The sequence below is a fragment of the Lissotriton vulgaris genome, unplaced genomic scaffold (genome assembly GCF_964263255.1).
Source record: "Lissotriton vulgaris unplaced genomic scaffold, aLisVul1.2 SCAFFOLD_1166, whole genome shotgun sequence".
Lineage (NCBI taxonomy): Eukaryota > Metazoa > Chordata > Amphibia > Caudata > Salamandridae > Lissotriton > Lissotriton vulgaris.
The window spans coordinates 156353-161936 of NW_028240723.1; positions in this window are offsets into that span (position 1 = coordinate 156353).

Below are 5584 nucleotides of genomic sequence, written 5' to 3' on the forward strand. Positions count from 1 at the left end.
TGCACCATCCCAGCTCAGAACCTGGCTACATGCAAATTAGTCTGTCCCTGGCCCAGTGAATCATGGGAACAGGGCAGACCAAACTACCAAGCCAATTCTTTTACTGGAAAGGAAACAAGCTTCCGGGGACCGGTTTCTGGCATTACAGCCGTCTTCGGCCAGGCTTGCTTGAATCCTGATGGTGCAATGAGCAAGGGACTCACATCTGAGTATACCCTTCCACGCTTATGGTGGACAAAACGATTCAGAAAAGGGGGTGGTGATGGACAGAGTATCTGAATTAAGCAGACCACTCCTACCCAGTCCAAAGATCAGGCCTTGATCCATCACCGTTTTTTAGCTCACTGCACCATTCCAGCTCAGAACCTGGCTACATGCAAATTAGTCTGTCCCTGGCCCAGTTCATCATGGGAACAGGGCAGACCAAACTACCAAGCCAATTCTTATACTGGAAAGGAAACAAGCTTCCGGGGACCGGTTTCTGGCATTTCAGCCGTCTTCGTCCCGGCTTGCTTCCTGTAGCCACTCATATAGTTTTTTAAAAGAATTTTTAGTTTCTAGATCTGTACTGGATGTTAGTTGTGTTTCTAAGTGTTCCAAATTGAGTTTGTTCCGCAGTTGATAGGTGGATGCTTGTAAGGTGGTTTTAGGTGCGTTGCTTAGTGTTGTTTTATCCAATTATACAAAGAGATAGTAGTGTTCCCAACTTGGGAAAGGACCGCACATCAAACAGGAGAACAAATATCAACAAGTCAAGTAAATGGCGTGATAAGTAAGCAATGGCTGAAAGTACAGCGGGGTGCTCGGTGGGCTGTAAGCACTTACTAGCCAAGAGTCCCATAAGCAGATTGAAAGCACAATCTGCTGGAAAATTCACAAAAAAATCAGCTGATGCAGCACACCCATAGGCAATGTAATAGGTCCTAAACACAAGCCAATTTTAAAGGACCAATGTCGCTTAAGAGTCCTTATACAATACAGAGTATCCAGAGGTTCCAACAGTCCACAAAGCTTCACTGTATGATGTTGTTTTTATTGTTCCTCCAACACATACTCAATATAGATAACAGCCAACACGTGTTTCGTCTGTACCTAGTAAGTACAATGACTTTCTCAAGGCTAGTGATCAGTTTTGAATAATGTCACAAATCCAATAAATATCGCCGATGAACTATAAAGTCAATGAAGAATCTCCAAAATGTGAGTCTAAACTCAGGTTAATCCTCACTGCCGAAAAAGTGTAGATGCAGTGAGTAATTTCCACACTAAGATACGTGCACCAATGTACGTGTTTTCAATGTAAAAAACCTTCAGGAACTGTGTTAATGAACACCTGTTGGGTGTGTAATGTTTCCAATATGTGTCGTTCCGATGTCCAGAGAAAACAATCAAGTAAGCTGTAAGAGGCTTACAACGAAACTCCTGAAGCAGTAACGTTCAAAATAGCAATAAGAGGTCACGCAATAGTAGGCAAACACACCGTGGAATGTAACGTACGCAGGCTCAAAGAACACGGCCCCGCGCATGAACAAACATGCGCATGATACTAACATGTATCTAGCGTTATCATGCGCGGGGGGCCGTGTTCTTTGAGCGTATTGGCTGGAGTGTAGTGTTATCAGTTTTGAAGCTGTGTTTAGAAGCATGCCTGAGAATGTCGCATTACTAGGTGGAGGTCTGTAAAGGACAGGAAAGTTATAGGCGGAAGATAGTGAAGGATTGCATCTGGTAAAAAAAGCCTCACAATTTTATATGGATACATCATCAACTTTAGTGATATGTAATGTTTGCCTGAACTTAACGTCTAGGCCACCTCCTTTTATGCCTATACAATTTTGGGTGATTGTTTGATAGCCTAGAGGAACGGCTTCATGCAGGACTGGAGCCATATCATCTCCCAACCATGATTCAGTTATGAATAGTCTATCTGTTTTTCATCAGTCAGAAGGTTAAAAAAAAGATCGTAGATGTGATGTTTTCAGAGAGTGATCATGCCTTTATTAGTAAACAGTTTAGCAAATGTGCTTTGGTGAAAGTGTGTCTTTGTTTTGTAGAAGAGTGAGCAGTATTTTGTTGGCTTGTAGTAGGTGTGTCCTTACTGCTGGTATTAGCTGTATGAGAATAGCAATAGTGTAGCTGTTCTGTATTGTGTTTCTCGTCCAGCAGGCTAAGAAGGTATTTTGATGGGTCTTGCTGAGTAAGTAGTGGAGATGGTGCTTGAAAGTGAGTTGGTGCGCTGTGCTGTTTTTGTGGTGTAACCTTTGTGTGTAGTAGACAGGGAGAAGCGAAGTTGTGAGTTGTGGCATGATGCTTGTATTGTTTGATTGTGTTTAGGGTGGAAGGTGTATGAGGTAGGGGTGGTGGTGCAGCATGTGACTGTATGTTTCCTTGTATGTACAGGTGTGTGAATTGCTGTATAGAGTATAAGTAGGTGTGCGTGGAGCTGTGTAGGTGAGTGGATATGTCATTGGCTGTATGGGTGAGTGAGTGGTTCTGTAAGTGGCTCTATGGGTGGGTAAATGGGTGTGTAGTGACTCTATGGGTGGGTGAATCAGTGTCTAAATGACTGTATGAGTGAGTGACTGGGTGTGTAAGTAGCTGTATGGGTGAGTGGGTTTTTAATTAAGTGAGGCGGTGTGTGCGTGGCTGTTTCGGAGAATGAGTGTCTGGTGAATGGCTGTATGGGTGAGTGAGCAGATGTGTGAGTGCTTGTATGGAGGTGTGAATGGATATGTAAGGTATTGTGTAGGTGTGTGAGTGAGTGTGTGAGCACTTGTGTGGTTGAGTGAGTGTCTGTATTGAGAGGCTGTATGGGTGAGTGAGTGGGTGTGTGAGTGACTGTGTAGATGAATAAATGGGTGTGTGAGTAGCTGTATGGGTGAGTGTGTGGCTCTGTGAGTAGCTTGATGGGTAAGTAACTGGTTGTACAAGTAGCTGTAAGGGTGAGTGAACAGTTTTGCGAGTGGCTGTACGAGTGAGTGGGTTTGTAAGTGGCTCTATGGAGGAGTGTTTGGTTGTGTGAGTACTGGTATTGGTTTGTGAATGGATTTGTGGGTGGTTGTGTGGGTGTGTGAGTGGGCATATGAGAGGTTGCATGTGGTGTTAATGGGTGTGTGAGTGGTTCTGTGGATAATGTAATCAGTGATGTCACTGACCATATCCTGAGTGATGCAATATGTGAGGCCATAAGCTGTGCATTGCAGGGGCATAAGTTATAGTTAGCACAGGTAACTATAACTTCTGAATTTCACTGGTTTTGTATAAGTAAAATCTGAGGATAACTATAACTTCCAAGTAACCTTTGTATTTTCAGTGAATTTCTAAGGTTTTTTAAATTCTATTTCCGAACTATAATGTACCTATAACCTTTGCTTTTTCAAGTAAATTTGCATGTTTTTTTTAACTGGTAGTCGCGTTTTCAGAGTTGTGGAGAAAAGGGGCGGGTCCCCCAACCAGCTCTAAGTAATCCTGCTGTGTCGGACTTGGAGGTAACAGTCTGATTTCTGGGCCCCCAAGAACCCTCAGCATCCAAGAAGACTTCATCCCTCAACCAGCAGTGAGCCAGGAGGGACATTTGCATAGTGCGAGAGAAAGGGGACGTGGCCTCCGAAGACCTCTCAGCAATTACATTGTGTGGGACTTACTGCAGATGACAGAAGGGCTTGTTGGCTTCCAAGGACCCTCTAGAGCCAAGGGGACTTCATCCCTCAACCAGCACTACTCCAGGAGACATGTTTGCAGAGTGGTGGAGAAAGGGGGCATGGCCTCTAAAGTCAATTCAACAATCACGCTTTGTGGGACTTACTGGAGATAAGAGGAGGGCTTGTTGGTCACCAAGGGCACTCAGCAACCAAAGGAACTTCATCAGAAACAGCAGTGCTCCAGGAGGCGTGTTTGCAGAGTGGTGGAGAAAGGGGGTGGGGCCTCTGGGTACCTCTCAACAATCCCGCATTGTGGGACTTACTGAAGGTAAAAGGAGGGCCTGTTGGCCCCACTGGACCATCTGGAGCCAAAGGGACTTGATCTAGGTACAGGCCGGCCCGTTCCCTTAGATCTTCTGGTGGTGGTCAATTAGTGATTGCCAGAATTAAAAAAGCACGTATGGGGAGCAAATCTTTCCGGCCCCTTGCAGCAAGGAGCTGGAATAAACTTCCGCTGGAGTTCCGTCTGGAGCCATCAGAGGCAAGGTTCAGGGGAAAGCTCAAGGACCATCTGTTTGTGCAGTAGCTAAGTAGCAGTGCGCAGAGCTGAGCTGAGGGCATGCTGTTTCCACTTACTACAGCGTGGGGACACGCTGGGGTGCGTAATCAGGCACTTTATAAGTATCCCTATTATTATTATTATTATCCACCCAACAAGCAATGTGTAAGGAGGTGCGTTTGCAGAGTGGTGAAAAAAGGGAGCATGGCCTACGAAGCCCTCTCAGCTATCCTGCTGTTTGGGGCTTACAGGAGGTAACAGGAGAGCTAATTCACCCCTAAGGACCCTCTGCAGTCAAGGGGTATTCATCCCCTAAACAGTTGTGCACCACGAAGACGGTATGCAAAGTGTTAGTAAAGGGGGCGGGGCCTCCGGTGACCTGACAGTCATCTTTGTAACTTTTTCTGCATTAAGGGAGGGGGCATGCGATCCCCCTTCCCTGGGCTGTTTTTGATCCCTGGGTCCCCATCGCCCAGGCCAGGCCTTTTTTCAATGGGGAGGAGGGCGGCATGACCCGCCCCCGGGGACACTATCTCCCGGTGCCCGGCCTTTTAAAAAAAAATGTAATTTAACATTAAAGGAAGGGGGGCCTGCGACTCTGCATCTGGGGTAGATTTTCAGCCTCTGGGACCCCATCCCTTAGGGCCTGGCTTTTTTAATTGGAAAAAAAGAGGAGGGGGCTGCGTGGCCCACTCTTCCGGGCCGATTTCAGGCCAAGCATACCATCCCTGTGGCCTGGCCTCTAATGTGGGTGCCCTGGCCCAACCCAAGGTACCCACTTGTCATAGATGGGGACCGTGGGGGAGATGAAGGCAGGCTCCCATGGTCCCTGACTGCTCGCCTCCTGCAATAGCCAAGATTGGTTTTACAGAGAGAGAGCTGCTAACATGTAGCTCCCTCTCTGTGAAAGGTATTGTGCTCCGTTTGTAGCAAGCAAGATACATTTTTATGCTATCACCTGCTAGAAGCGGAGCACAGTTTGCTACGTCTTGGCGGAGCTGTCAAAGCTCCCACCAAGCCATATCAAACAGCTATGTCCCAGGACATAGCAGGAGATGACTCTAGGTGGCAGTCCCCAAGGCCATGTATGGCTCCAGGAGAATTAGCCCCGGGAAGGTTGTGGTCCCTGGGACTGCAGAGGGCCACGCGCCTCTGCCTGCATTGAATTGACTTAAGCCCCAGTTATGTCCCTGGGGCTGGGGAGATGGGGGTCCGCAACGCCCCCCCATTCTGTAATCTTAAAGTCTATGGAGATGCCAGTCCCCAGGGTTAGGGGGTCTAAGAGGCCCCCATTAATAAATAAATAAGACTCCGTAGGTGGTGGTCCCTGGGGCAGAAGAGGGAAGCCATAAGGGCCTCCCCTCACTTTTTGTCAAAGAAGCTC